Below are 16,230 nucleotides of genomic sequence, written 5' to 3' on the forward strand. Positions count from 1 at the left end.
AGGTGGGTTTACGTTGTAGATGTCTATGGGCTCCAGTAACCACTTAACACTCAGTAGGCTGTCAGCTCGTCCACCCACCTAAGTAATAAAAAAAAGAATAATTTTTTATTGTTGTATAACTAATCTCCAGACTCCCTCTTTCTTAAAATAGATTTGGTCGGGTTGTGTCGTGAACAGATATTATAGGTGTCTTTGGGATACCTAATTAGTCTTCGTTTCCAGTTCCCAATAGGCTGAATACAATTGTCTACACTGGAACCTGTATAAAAGTTCAGTTAACTAAAGCACAAGACAAATGGACTCTTACTAGATGATATTTATCTACAGAACCTCATTCGGTAAGGTCGAAAACTTATTGGACAATTTATTTCGTGTTCGCAATCGTCCTTAGCCCCGTTCCGGCGCCAATCCCGCAAGATATTGTGCGGGATTATATTTTGCTTTGAAATTTCTTAAAGCTAGAACAGTGTTGATTCAAATTTTCGGTATCGCGACATCATTGACCAGGCATTGATATAGTAATGTGTATTTCTATTTATTTATATGTTACGATAGTTTTATCTATATATTAATACGTGAAGCTAAAACTTTGTATCTCTTGCGAAAATTGCGCAGACAGAGGAGTATGAAATTTTCCACATTAATAGAGAACATAGAGAAGGAGCGCAGAATGTTAATATTTTATTAAATTATGTATAAATAAATAATACTTTAAAAAAAAACTAACAAAATGCGCTTTTATAGAAAAACCAACTAAAAATTAGAAAATAAAATTTTAATCAATTTGAATCAAAAATAGTGTAAGAAAAAATGATTCTATTCTAAAAAAGCGTTTCTATAAAGGCGTATATTGTTTGTTTTTTTAAACAATTTTTTATTTTTTATTTTTTAGTTGAATTTCAATTTTTTCATATTTTTTTAAACTTTTTTTTAATATTAAATTGTCCTCGGTTCTTAAAAAGTATACGAGTTATTCCGACGTTTTGAAGGGGGTCAAAATCATGTTCAAAGATTCCGTTACAAACATACTCATACGTCTAAAGCTAATAAAAGCGTATTAAAAATACATAAAATCAATGAAAAAAAGCATTACACACACTACCATGTATTTGACACACACACGCATGCATACTATTAGTTTATTGTCAAACTTCTCTTATTGCTTATAGTCTGTGGTCAAATTGAGAATTAAGATAAAATATTGTTTATTATTAATATTTGTCTAAAGTGTAGTCTTGGCGAAATCTGTGATTATAGAAGTTTTTATACGTCTTTGACAATAGAATCGTAATAGTGTACAAACTTATAATTACAATTAACACTAAACCATAACGGGACAAATGACTCATTTTGTATAATATTTTTACATTGAAAATGCACATATCATCTTAGTGCTTTTGCAAATTTTACTTCATGGCTTTTTCTTACCATTTAATCTAATTCTTTATTCTTTATTGTACACACAGTTAATATTACAGTAATTGCGATAAGATATAAAAATGGCGAGCTTAACTCAACAATTGAGTTTTCTACCAGCTAACCGTTCTTAAAGAAGGAAAGCTTTACATGAGTGAGTAGAAGAATACAATCTAATCAATTTACTTATTGATACAATACACAATAACAATAATAAAAATAAAAAACACTAATACATAATGTATCAGACTATATACATAAACATATACATACAAGTACATATATAATGAAATACATAAAATAAATACATATAAATAATACTAAATTGATAGATAGTGCTCCCTTAATACCTTCCTGAATACTTCAAGTGAGGGACTTGCACGGATTGAGTGTGGAACTGAGTTCCACAGACGCACAGAGTGCACAGTGAACGAACCGCCGTAGCGGCTGGAGGAGTGAGGGGGAAAATTAAGGAGAAGGGATCTACTTGTACGACAGGGTACACCACGGGGCATCTGGTACTCGAAGCGCTCACGGAGGTACTGGGTCTACAGTTCTCATCTGCAGTTTTTATACAATTTTTTTTGTTGTTGTTTTGTTTATTTTGAGTAATACTTGTCACGTACCGTTATCTAACCGCTATGGTAGAAATAAGTACCAGTAAGTCTTGGTATGATTAGTGTTAATTAAAGTTGAATTTCGACTACCGTGGGACCATTAGTTACTGTAAATGTGTAGACGAACTTACCACCTGATTGCAGTCAATTAGGCGGTCCCAAAGATATCGCATCGTGAATAGAGTCATTTTAGTCGATATCTAAACGAAATACAGACATAAATAAGAAGAAGATAGAAGTCGTCGTGGCCTAAGGGATAAGACGTCCGGTGCATTCATGTTGAGCGATGCACCGGTGTTCGAATCTCAGGCGGGTACCAATTTTTCTAATGAAATACGTACTCAACAAATGTTCACGATTGACTTCCACGGTGAAGGAATAACATCGTGTAATAAAAATGAAACTCGCAAATTTATAATTTGCGTAATTACTGGTGGTAGGACCTCTTGTGAGTCCGCGCGGGTAGGTACCACCCTGCTTATTTCTGCCGTGAAGCAGTTAATGCGTTTTGGTTTGAAGGGTGGGGCAACCGTTGTAACTATACTTGAGACCTTAGAACTTATATCTCAAGGTGGGTGGCGCATTTACGTCGTAGATGTCTATGGGCTCCAGTAACCACTTAACACCAGGTGAACTGTGAGCTCATCCACACATCTAGCAAAAAAAAAAAAGAATTAAGAAAACTTTTCTCCTAATACAATAATAATGTAACTTCATATAAATTGACGCTCGAAGATTCGGCTCCTTCGGTAAGGGCACTTCTCAAACTCGCCGATGTAACAAAACTAACGACAATAAAAGTGCGAACATGTAAAAACTCGAAAGGAACATCGTATTTTCCGCCTTCGTTTACAGGAAGCAAACAGCCGGCTGCTAGTGTTGGGACAGGCACGATAATATTCATGTCGACTCACTAAATAAATTAAAACTTTTATTGTGTTTTCTCATTTTTTTGTTTTTATTGCTTAGATAGGTGGACGAGCTCACAGCCCACCTGATGTTAAGAGTGGTTACTGGAGGCCATGGACATCTTACAACGTAAATGCGCCACCCACCTTGAGATATATGTTCTAAGATCTCAGTATAGTTACAACGGCTGCCTCACCCTTCAAACCGAAACGCATTACTGCTTCACGGCAGAAATAGGCAGGGCGGTGGTACCTACCCGCGCGGACCCACAAGAGGTTCTACCACCAGTAAAAACGCTTTCCGCTTTCCGTTTTTGAACGCTTTTGAACGCTTTCCGTTCGTTTTGATTAGAGACAGAAACGGGATTAACATACTAGTCTGATATAAATTGAAACTGTCATTTAATAATCTTTATATAATACTGGTGGTAGGACCTCTTGTGAGTGCGCGCTGGTGGGAACGACCACCTTGCCTATTTCTGCCGTGAAGCAGTTATGCGTTTCGGTTTGAAGGGTTGGGCAGCCGTTGTAACTATACTTGAGACTTTAGAACTTATATCTCAAGTGATACCTTAGATCTGAACTGATATACTGATACCTTAGAACTCTCAAGGTAAGTGGTGGCATTTACGTTGTAGATGTCTATGGGCTCCGGTAACCACTTAACACCGGGTGAGCCGTGAGCTCGTCCATCAACCTAAGCAATAAAAATAAAATATCGTAGGACTCACATGCATTCGCACGGACTCACATGTATTCACTATCATGTGAATGTGGAGGCTACTCAACTCCTCGACAACTCAGGCTTAGTAAGAATAGTCAAGAGGACTAATCCTTTTCAGTTTGTGTAGTGTTTTTCATTTTTCGAATTGATATTAAAGTGATAGCGACGTAACTATAGACATACGAACAAAGTGCTTACACTTAATCGTCACTAAGTAAGGTCAGTAGACTTTATTCTTAGATACATTACCTTAAATAAAAATTACTTATTGGCCTTATTGAGCTATATTGTAATTCTAGTATTATCGTGTGTTTTGGTACATTATATTAATAAAAAAAGAAAAAAATATCGCATTTGTGACGTCTATGAACTCCAATTATCCGGTGATGGTCGCGGGGCAACCTAAGGGGTTGAGGCTGCGCCGCACGCTACCGTCACTCTAGCGCGCTGGAACCAGGACGACGAAAGGGCGCGTCGGCGGCTGCGGACTGCGATGCGGTCAGCATTTTCGTAGTCGCCGTCGTCGCCGAACATACTGTTGAAGAACAACCCGGTCGGCGGTGTATCGCGTTCCGACCCGGCAGGCTGGTTCTGGTCCAGCGGGGTATCCCGGAACACCAGCGGCACCGCCCGGGCGGCCTTGTAGGGCCGCCGTACCGCGGAGACCGACGTCGTTGGTCGTCGACTATCGCCTCGACGACCCGTCGGTTGGGCGTCCTCGGGGTGGCGCCGCGTGTCTGGTTGTAGTGTTGGCCGCGGGAACCCCCCTGCTCTGAACGGGTTCTGACCCCGGACGGAGATCGGACGTCGGGTGTAAGAGCGCAGGGGAGTCGTTTAGTGAGTGGGCCCTAAGATCCTTGGGCCCGCGATCTGCTCTCAACACCTGCAGATCGTTGAGTCTCACATACCACGCGCGCCCCCTAGGCGCGGGGACCTCGTAGAAGGTTCGGCCCCCGGCCCGAAAAAAGAAAAAAAAGATCAATCCAATCAACCCAATCGAGCAATATAATATGTAAAACACTCAATGACTCACAGTTGATAAACGATGACTCAATATAGTCTCTTTCCCATCCCTATTTGTATTTTCGTGTTTTTCGTTTGCTCCTTTTCTTTTTTCCCTCTAAAAGATGTTTTTTTCTTAAACGTTTCTTTTGTAAGGGACTTCTATGAGAGCTGTAGAACGGCGTATTGAGCGAAATGAACGTCGACGAGTCCCGTTGACGGAACAAAAGCCGCGACGAGTCGTCAAAGAAAACGAGCTGAGTGCTGATCTGATAACGTATTAACCTGTATCTTTTGTTTATTAAAAAAAAAAAAACAAAAAAAAGATGTGTGGTGTCGTGGCACACCGGATAGGAACGAAGTTCCTTATTATAAAAATATTAATTTTAAAGTTCTATTCGAGGTATGAAGAAAATAAAACTGGAGGTTTCGCAACAACCCACGGTCATTCGGTAGCGTGCGAACTTATTGTGGTACACTTCATTCGCGGTTGTTTGCATAAGAGTTAGTGTATTGCGCAAACGAACGCTCTGAGATCGTGGTAAATGAATGATAAAAAAATATGTTATTTTTTGTACGTCATTACAAAGTTAAGTCGTACAATGTGTGCATTACTAATAAAAATCTTACGTTACGGACGTTTTTCCGGTTAGGGTACCCCTCCGCATCGTCCCATAAGGAACTTCGTTCCAAAATCTTTAGTGAAGCAATCATAATTATCGACGTAGCAGCTCATGCTTTGCTACTCCTATTATAGCCCTACAGACGGCCAATGTTGGCCATAGGCTATATGCCACCTCAAGGCCCTGTCAAGGTCAACTAACAGGTATTGTGCCGCCTGCATCCAGCGTATTCCCGTGATTTTCAACAAGTCGTTGGGAAGCCAAGCTCCGTTACATTACGTTCTTCATTCGACGGGACCTAATTGAAAAACGCTTAGAAATGTCAGCTGTTCAGAAAAAAAATCTTCTTTCCACCACCTGAATTATAGTTTCCATTTTTTTGGAGCACCAAAAACCTCTGAGTCTTTGAAGATATTCCAGTTTCCTGTGTTTGTGGTGTATATTCCGAGGGTGGTTCTTTCAGAGCATTCATAGAGATAATTCCGTTACCTCCAGTGCGTAATTTCTGGTGTTAGCCATGACTATTTAGTATTGCATATTTCTGCTGCGAATAAATCCGGCATTGTGGTCTTGAGAACGGGATAGCTGTTATTTCAACGTAATTGAGACGTTGACGCAAGCTTGTAATAAATGAACACTTCTGCCATTAGTCCTGTCTAAGCGTACTTTGGCGCAATCGTATCCGTCTGCTCTTTTAGCTAGTAAGCATTAGATTGAAGGCAAGCTAGTGTGCCGTTCGCTAAATAATGGTTCGCATGCAACTTGATGCAAGTAAAAGAAGTGAAACTTCTTTTGCGGTGTATAGTATTGTAGTTTTCTTCATTTTTCATTCTTAAATCTAATTTCTCTTGTAATAGGAAATGCTGTGTATAAGAGAAATAACCTAGCCCGCATTGTCCGTCTCTCCACGGTCGAGTGGTTCGCGAGACGCTCTGTCTATTTTCTCACTCTCGCTCTTCCTAAATTGTATCTTTTCTCTCTAGCCGTAACGAATCTGTCGCGAGTTAAAATTACATTCGACGCGCCTAAAGAAGTTTCACTTCAATAATAGTCAGTATTAAAATACAAACTACACTAAATTGAGAATGTAAGTGTGTAATTTAAGTTTCAAAATACTTCCTATATTTGTCGTATTAAGTAAATATTTATAGCGTTGAACTCACAGAACTTAAGACGAAGGAGTCCTTCTAATAATTTCTGCTTCCATTAGGGTATTGTTTTAGTGCAAGATATTTAATGTAACCCCTATATAATAGTAGAATTGAGATTGTGGTACATAATATAAAACTATTCTACTGTTTCAAATTGTTCTCTTCCAAAATCTTCTTTAATAATATAATAAAAAATTAACTGACAGCTTTTTTACGCCTGGCTCATTCCAATCGTCTTCGCCATCTTGCTTTTCTCTGTCATTCTCTTTTCCCTTTCTTACAGTTTTCTTTCACTCACTCTCTCTAACTCTTTTCATACGTTCCATTCTTACCCCTCCTACATATGTATATATTTATAATCGACTAAAATAAGAAGGCTCTCAATTCGTATCGTATATTTTAATTTAAAAATTCTAATGGAAACGAATTTTATGATCGGTCCTGTCATTGTGATACACAGTATTTCATTTTACCATTATTATTCACCATGAGTTCGAGGATTTTCACTGCTGGTCATATGGAAGTGAAATTTATGAAACCAATTTAATATGTTCTCGTATTATTGATTATAAAGTCAATATACATTGATGTTCTTTCTGTTCACAGATATCTGAACCACATTAAAGGAATTAAGGTAAGATTAACTATTTCATAATTAGGTAAGCAGAAAAAGTCTAAGATAATGTTTTTCAAATATTAATTTTTAATGAAATTATGGCGGGTTGCCATAACAGAACACAAGATATTTCGACAGACGCTTGAATCTTGGTTACGACATTTTTAAGATAAGCTTGCATATATACAAGTTCCGAACAACAATATTCGAACAGTCGGTCTACCGAGCAATATCACTCGCTCGGAGAAAGATCCTCCCTTTAACGTTAAACTCCCAAAAAATTAATGAAAATCAAATCCTATTTATTAGAATGTATACCGCGAATCATTCTCAGACCCACAACTTTTTTGTAGCAATAAATTAGAGCACATCGTTATCTAAAACTGTCAGAGAATTCTTTATAGCTAATCGCTTACGTTACAGTACGGAGCTAACCATTATTATCGTTGGCAAACTGAATTGCCTCCCCTATTCTCCTAATACCCTGTAATTGGAGCTTATTAAAAGCGACTCAGCTTTCCGGAGTGCACCTACGTAGTGCTTGCTTTGAAAGCCCCGTGCCGAAATACAAATATGCTCTGATTAAATTTGTGCTTTTAGGTGTGTAATTATTGGAAGTTTCCGAACTTAACAGCTGTGGTTTGTTTATTACATATTTTATTAATTATTAATTTTCAGACCTAAAGGCACGTGAAATTGTGAAATAATGAAAATCAGTTCATTTCAGAGTTATAATTTATTATTATATTTTTGTAATCGTTCTTAATTGCTGAAGTCCATGGGCGACGGTAACCGTATGCCCGTCTGCCTACAAAGGCAATAAAAAAAAAATCTTTTTTATTATTAATCGTTTTGTATTCGACTAAGTAGGTAATTTTAATTAAGAGCTGGTAACACCGAATAGAGTTGTGTTTGTAATGGCGGTCGCATTTGGTACCTAGTCATACATAAACCGATTGGCTCTAAATCACTATCACTAATTATATTATTATTGTAATCTCTCATTGTTTAAGTTATTTAATCGAGTGTATAATTAAAATAGTGAGCAGTGAGCCCTACAGTACTACGTGTCCGGACGTAGCTGAAATAACCCTTTATACCAGGGATAGGTAGGGAATATAAAAAAAAGAAGAAATTAAATTTAAACCATTAAGCAGCAAAAGCAAAGTCACTAAAAATGGAGGTCAATTATACATTTTTTTCTTTTTCTTAGATGAGTTGACGAGCTCACAGCCCACCTGGTTAAGTGGTTATTGGAGCCCATAGAAATCTGCCACGTAAATGCGCCACCCACCTTGAGATATAACTTCTAAGATTCCAGTATAGTTACAACGGCTGCCCCACCCTTCAAACTGAAACGCATTACTGCTTCACGGCAGGGTGGTGGTGTCTACCCGCGCGGATTCACAAGAGATCCTACCACCTTTTAAATAAGTGGGGCAGTTGTTGAAATATGAAGTGATTGATCTTTTTCTTTAAGGAACGATAGCCTCTTCAATACTGTATGAAAATCATTCTTTGTTAACGAAATACAAATACTCCCATGCGAGCCATGTCTCCACTCCATTACGTATGTCAAGTTACAAACGTTCCTAAACATTCGCCAATTAAAATGTAATTAAAATAGAAGGGATGGACGGGTTAAACTTTAGAATTCTAATTGAGTTTCATATTACACGTCTCCGCTTACGATTTGTTGAGCATCCGTAAGGGGAATAATGAAAATCTTTTTAGAAACCTTTTAACCCGTTTTGTTAGAGAAACGACGGTGAATACGTGAGCTAGAAAGCGTAATAATGTAATTGTGTCAGATTGGCTTCGTGGAATGTTTTGTACGGTTGAATTGTTAATTTTCCTGGGGCTTACTGATGTAGAACGCTGAAGAAAAGAAATACTATGTATTTTACTATTTTAGAACTTCGCTTCCAACAGTCAGGAAATAATACACAGATTGCAGTAGTTCACTTAATTCTGTATTGCTTTAACATGTCATTACGGATCCTTCTGATCCATTAACCATTAACGGTGGTGCCACAAGTACTGGTCGCCGTCCTCGTCGAACCCGTCGCTTGCGATAAAGGGCTCGACGAGCAAATTAACCCATAGACACAGCCCACTGAGTTTCTCGCCGGATCTTCTCAGTGGGTCGCGTTTCCGATTCGCTGGTAGATTCTGCGAAGCACTGCTCTTCCTAGGGTCAGTGTTAGCAACACTCTGGTTTGAGCCCCGTGAGCTCACCTACACACGTTAGGGCGAACCTGAAATAGCCTCTCAAGGCTATCAGCATAGGTAGGAAAAAAAAAAGAAAAAATTGCTTTAATTATAACTCCACTTGTACAATCTTTAGATATCTGCTCACTACTGAATGCACTGCTTTCTGTCCCGTTTTTTCAGACTACCGCCTTTTTTATTATGTCACGTCCCCACTACTGCCATTGCTCCCACCAACAATGTTGCTATTTGGCAATCTGAAAATTGCCATAACCTTAACATGTTAAATTTGATTTAATTATTTTACAACAAACCTATTTAATTACTTTTCACATAGCACATTTACAAGTCACTCTGCTACCACGTACGGGAATTCTCGTCTCATGTTAGCTGTGCCCCGCTGAACTTAGGCCTCTCCAATCGATCTCCAGTGCAGCCGGTCCTGCATCCGACGTGTCCCAGCGATTTCCACTCGGTCCATCTGGTAGAACAGTACATTTGCCAGTACCTGGTCTCCACTCATAAATCTTTCTGCACCATCGGCCGTCAGATCTTCGCGCTATCTGGCCTAATCACTACCACTTCAGCTTGCTAATCCCACGGGCTATGTCAGCAACTTTGGTACCGATCTCCTCTACTCTGATTCAGTCTCGTAGAGAAATACCAAGGATATCCTTCTCCTGAGCGTCCTATAAGATATTTTGTGAGGCACCATTACCAGGATTTCGAAAGGTATCATTACGGATTTTTTGAAGGTTTAGTCGGTAGTTCTCGGAAATCAGACACACGACGTAGATTCCACTGCTTTATCACTAGGGAGTCGTAGTTTCGATTACAGAAGAGCTGTGCTACACTTCGAACTCGAATTGAAGAAGGGTAATAGGACTGCTTAGCGCAGGACTGTAGCTTTTCTTTGGTCGTATCACCCTTGTGAGAGCGGTCGTGCTTGCCATTCAGTATCATTGCTTCGGGCAGATGCTAGGTGCCTCACGAGCAATCGCCACTTCTCCCGATTTGTGGTGAGCCTAGTACACTCATGTAAACAACCGCCAACTGCCGACTTGACTTGGTCGGTTGGTCGCACGGGCAGCCTTCCACTTGGTCTGGTGCCTACTAATTTGCCCTGGACGACAAAACGCTCTATGGAGTCATTTCCTCGCCTTTTTTTGTTGCATATATGTTTGGACGAGCTCACAGCCCACCTGGTGTTAAGTGGTTACTGGAGCCCATAGACATCTACAACGTAAATGCGCCACCCAACTTGAGATATAAATTCTAAGGTCTCAAGTATAGTTACAACGGCTGCCCTACCCTTCAAATCGAAACGCATTACTGCCACACGGCAAAAACCGCGCAGACTCACAAGAGGTCCTACCACCAGTAATAAAACATGCGCTCATGCACGTACGCCGACAGATGCTGCGTAATGCAGATTTCTTAAACAATGGAGATATTGGTGCAAAGTTCGATTCATGAAATACCAAGCATTCGTCTCCTGTACTACTGTACCTACCCACGTGGAATCAAGATACGCCCAGACGTTACTAAAAAATAAATTATATTACTTACACGTCTGTTGCTCCAAGCTGTATCCTAATTCCTACATCCATAGAAATATGTTGCTTCATTGTCTGTCATTGTTAAAGTTCAAACAATAAAAGGGAACACAACAAAAGCAAATCAAACATTTCTAAAAACATTGGAGACGGCGGTGCGTAATAGTTTTGAAATTTACACACGTCTACAAAATTTGTCTAAGTTACGTAATTTAACGAGCTAAGTCTGTGAAAATCAATAGCTTTTCATTTGGTTACCTCTAAAGATATCTTTCGTTCACGGAACGGAACGTCTCGATTCAGGTAAATTAGTTCAGGCATAATGTACTTTAGAGCAAAGGGCTTGGGGTGGAATTGGATTGAAGAAAATCAGTACTTGTTTTATTATCGATATGGAATCAAATGCACTCGGCTATTATGAGATAGTTTAGGACTTAGTGCTATTTTAAATGTAATAGTTTTATTGGTTCGAGATCGCTATAGAGCTGTAGAGTATTGTGACGTGTGTGCTTTCATAGCGGCATGGGTAAATGCGTCTAAAGTAACTAAACGGATTGATCTAGTGTTTATTCATTTGAATATAGTCTTTATTTTCTTTGGTTAAAGTTCTTTTAAAGTTCAGTTAAAGTTCTATAAGCTTTGTCTACAGTTTTTTAAGATGGCTTTCACAACCATGAATATGAGCTAGTAATACTCGTATTGTCCTGTGTCATTGCCCATGTCACCTTAAGAAATTGTATAATATAGCAACTGAGATATGAGGATAAATTATTTAAAAACGGTCATTCGGTAAGTAGTTTTTATTCAATTTAATAAGGTTTGTAGAAAAAAATCTATTCTTTTGTGGCGGGTAGCCATCATACAACGCAAGATAATTGACAGATGCCTGAATCTCGCTTACGACATTTTCAAGATAAAGCGCATATATACAAGTTCCGAACAACAACATTCGGACTGACGGTCTACCGAGTAATATCACCCGCTCGGTGGAAGATCTTCCTTTCGTCGTATACCTAAACTATTGAATAAAGAATTTCTATTGAATCGTTGAAATTGGATAAATAGTCTGGGTAATTAATGGTGGACCATTAAAGGGGCGGAGGAAAGGCGATTGCATGCAGCAGAGATGCGAATGTTGCGATGGATGTGTGGAGTAACGAGAATGTGTAGAATACGGAATGAATATGTTAGAGGAAGTCTGAAAATGGCACCCGTGACAGAGAAGCTGAGAAGTGCGCGTTTGGGATGGTATGGACCTGCGATGAGACGAAATGCCAATGAGGTTGGTAAGAGAGTGCTAACTATGAATGTTATAGGCTATAGAGGAAGAGGTAGACCTAAGAAGAAATGGATGGATTGCGTGAAAGACGATATGTGTAAGAGGGGAGTGAGCGAAGAAATGGTATATGATAGAGGAGTATGGAAGGAGAAAACATGTTGCGCCGATCCCAGGTGACTAGGAGAAAGGCAGGAGAATGATGAGTGTGGGTAATTAGGAAGTTCGTATTTTTAATAAAATAACTATGGTAGGGGCGGTCACGTGCACTGCTGCAGGAAATCAATCCTGGATGTCGGACCAGGGAGCCCAGCCACTGTGTTTCCCGGCTCACAGAATAGCTGAAATAGCCCTTTATAAAGCGAATAAAAGGTTATATAGGAATATGTTGGGAAACAAATTGATTTGAACATAGTTCTTGGAGATTTTCCGATAAAATTTCGCTTCCATAAAAGTCAAATAATGGCACAGGCCATTTACAGGTCTTTCGCCACTTCATTTGTGGGTAGTCTTATTTAAATTATATTCATTATAATTACAAGTTTAAAAACATGTACAATTCAATTTGTATCTATTAAAATATTGAAGTGTAGTCAAAAAATTGTCTTTTTTTTAGCCATTAACGAAACAAAAATGAAAATGTAGTGAACGAAATTAATTTAGATTTAGAGGTGTCAGTTATTTTGGTAGACCTTACTGCAAACATTAGCCAAACACTTGTAGAATCAGAAAAGGTCAATACTGTTCTTTCAATTCTAAAGTAATGGTGATAAAAAATACAACAATTCGTCAAACAATAGCGGGTCGTTGTGATCGTGCTTGGTTCATTAGTGCTCCGTAACATCGAAGGCTCCTAATTGGAAGACGTTCAAGGATTGTAGTATTGAAGACGAACTAAAAAAACAAGCTTGTAATGAAATATTGATAGAGTCTTCTTATAATGCAGAATAAGGACGAATTTATCTTAAAACTAAAAAAAGATGTTTGGTGTCGTGGGACACCGGATAGGAACGAAGTTCCTTGTTATAAAAATATTAATTTTAAGTTCTATTCGAGGTGTAAAGTAAATAAAACTGGAGGTTTTGGAAATGGACTGGAATAAAACTTGACCATGGGTTTCGCAACAACCCACGGTTATTCGTTAACGTGCGAACTTATTGTGGTACACTTCATTCACGGTTGTTTGCATAAGAGTTAGTGTATTGCGCAAACGAACGCTCTGAAATCGTGGTCAATGAATGATAAATAAATATGTTATTTTTTGTATGTTATTACAAAGTTAAGTCGTACACTGTGTGCATTACTAATAAAAATCTTACGTTACGGACGTTTTTTCCCGGCTAGGGTACCTCTCCGCATCGTCCCATAAGGAACTTCGTTCCAAAAATATTTCGTGTCCTCGACATCGGCTTTCGAGTCTTGGGAATAATAAATACTACATTTTATATTATCTTAGTGGCTTAACACGTCGACTGCCATGTAGGTCACCGGTACCCTACGCGGCGCCGTGAAGTAATTTTTTTTTATTGCTTAGATGAGTGAACGAGCTCACAGTCCACCTGGTGGTAAGTGGTTACTGGAACCCAGAGACATCTACAACCGTAAATGCGCCACCCACCTTGAGATATAAGTTCTAAGGTCTCATTATAGTTAGAATTATGTCTATTTCTCTCTTCGATATTGTTACTAAGACGTCCTAGGAAGAGCAGTGCTTCACAGAATATACCACCCGATCGGAAACGCGACCCACTAAGAAGATCCGGCGAGAAACTCAGTGGGCTGTGTCTGCGGGTTAAGTTATTCGTCGAACGCTTCGTCGCATGGGTTCGACGAGGACGATGACCGGATCGCATTTACTCATCATCATAAATGCTGATGCGATCCCGGATAAATCCGGGACCACGACAACTATGTCCCTGAAAGCTTATATAATTCAATTATTGTGTGATAACGAAGAGGTTTTTTTTTCCTACCTTAGCTGATAGCCTTGAGCGGCTATTTCAGCGTAACCTTAACCAGTAGGTGAGCTCACGGGGCTCAAGCCTGACGACGTTGCTAACACTAACCCTAGCAAGAGTCGCGGAATCTACCGCCGGATCGGAAACGCCGCCCACTGAGAAGATCCGGCGAGAAACTCAGTGGGCTGTGTCTGTGGGTTAATTTACTCGTCGAGCCCTTCGTCTCTTGCAACGGGATCGACGAGAACGATGACCGGACCGAGAGGATGTTTACAAAGAATGAAAACATTTTGAACACACGAAAAACCGCACCATATCTTTTGTTTATAAGCTTTAAAATGTGTTTTGAAATACAAATATGTAAAGTGGGCAGTACGTGAGTTACGTCAAAGCGAATGTCGTGAAATGTCGATCAGTCATCAGCAAATGTCGCGCATTCCGACCCGTGAAGCATTATGAGCATGTATATCTTTTTCAAGACATTTTCCCCCCCCACCCGATCCTCTCGTAAGCAATGAGCGGTAAGGTCAAGTGTCTATGAAAAAAAATGCTACTTCGTCCTTATGTCTCAATGTCAGAGGATTTTTTTTTATTGCCTATATGTGTGGACGAGCTCACAGCACACCTGGTGTTAAGTGTTTACTGGAGCCCATAGATATCTACAACGTAAATGCCGCCACCCACCTTGAGATAAGAGTTCTAAGGTGAAGCAATAACATCGTGTAATAAAAATCAAACCCGCAAAATTATAATTTGCGTAATTACTGGTGGTAGGATCTCTTGTGATTCCGCACGGGTAGGTACCATCATCCTGCCTATTTCTGCCGTGAAGCAGTAATGCGTTTCGGGTTGAAGGGTGGGGCAGCCGTTGTAACTATACTTGAGACCTTAGAACTTATATCTCAAGGTGAGTGGCGCACCTACGTTGTAGATGTCTATGGTATCCATTAACCACTTAACACCAGGTGAGCTCGTCCACCCATCTAAGCTTTAAAAAAACGGCTTAGTTTCATGTAGTAGCTTTGGTTTATCGAAAAACATTACGCAATGTTGCCTTACTGAAACATCACAACATCGTTCGCCAAGCAACGATAGACCAAAGACGCTATTGGCACGCAAGATTCACGTAACTCAATGATTAGTTCTGTTTTATTGGAAAAGTTTGAGTCTAGAGTTTAGTTTAAGATTTCGATTCATACAAACACGAACCGGTCCGCAAAGATTTTAATAATTAGTAAAATTTATAATACAATTAAAATGATATCAGGAAGTGAAATAATGAATGGCTTAAGCAATATTTTGGCGGCTTGACACGAGAGCTGTTTAAAGTTTAATATTTGGAAAAAATATCATAACAAACAATCTTCTTCAGCCATTTAAATGGACTAAACTTAATTGAATTTCAATTAAAAATATTAAACTGGTGATGCTAATACCAAATTACATACAACTGAATAATACATACACATTTACACATAGGTGTTAAAAGCCGTACTCGCCCGCTTTGCTGTGCGTTTAAAATTAACATTATTATTTATTGTCATTATTATTAGGGAGTAAGTATATGTATTTTCTTCATGGATACCAAGTTTCAAGTTAATCGAATGCATGGTTCAGTGGTTATAACGGAACATCCGTAACAACCACTGTAGATTTATATATTAGTATAGATTATAAAAAGAAAATTACCATTAAGTGAGTTGTAGGCTCGTCTGCCTATAGTGCAATATAGTGCATGCAAAACCCAAGAAACTAATTATATTTTTTTCATAAAATTGAAACCTCAAAATTTTTTTTACACTCCCATTTAAAACTCTACCCGAGTTTTTATAGTTTGAAATTATCATCTGAATCACGGAAAATTTCCATTCTTCTTAATCCGCGCCGATGAAATTATGCGTCGCGAGTAGCATCCCCCAGAAGATTCGGGGGCGGACCAGTAAAACCGTCCGATTACCCCATTAACATAATTAATGTCGGATATTTGAATTTAAAATCGGGTAATTCAAGTAATTACCGGTACAGTTGTAATGCCGAGACGTTTCTCGGGAGCACTCGCGAGCCGTAAAAGACATAATTACGATTGTTTCAATTTGAAGGTTCGACTTTTCTTTATCGGCAACGAATAATGTAATTTTTTATTGCCGGAATCGTGGGGCTGTTGAAATTCGT

General features: G+C 39.0%; 1 protein-coding gene across 8 annotated transcripts in view; it reads left to right on the plus strand.

Annotated features, from left to right (window-relative positions):
- Positions 1-16,230, plus strand: part of nolo (ADAMTS-like no long nerve cord) — a 376,621-nt gene that overhangs the window by 49,956 nt on the left and 310,435 nt on the right. For all 8 annotated transcript variants that reach the window (XM_089739120.1, XM_089739123.1, XM_089739122.1 and 5 more), the window contains exon 2: positions 7,048-7,075. The gene's annotated coding sequence lies outside the window, so the exon portion shown is untranslated. The remainder of the gene's footprint in view (positions 1-7,047; positions 7,076-16,230) is intronic.

Source organism: Bombyx mandarina, chromosome 28, assembly GCF_030267445.1.
Source record: "Bombyx mandarina strain Sakado chromosome 28, ASM3026744v2".
Classification (NCBI taxonomy): domain Eukaryota; kingdom Metazoa; phylum Arthropoda; class Insecta; order Lepidoptera; family Bombycidae; genus Bombyx; species Bombyx mandarina.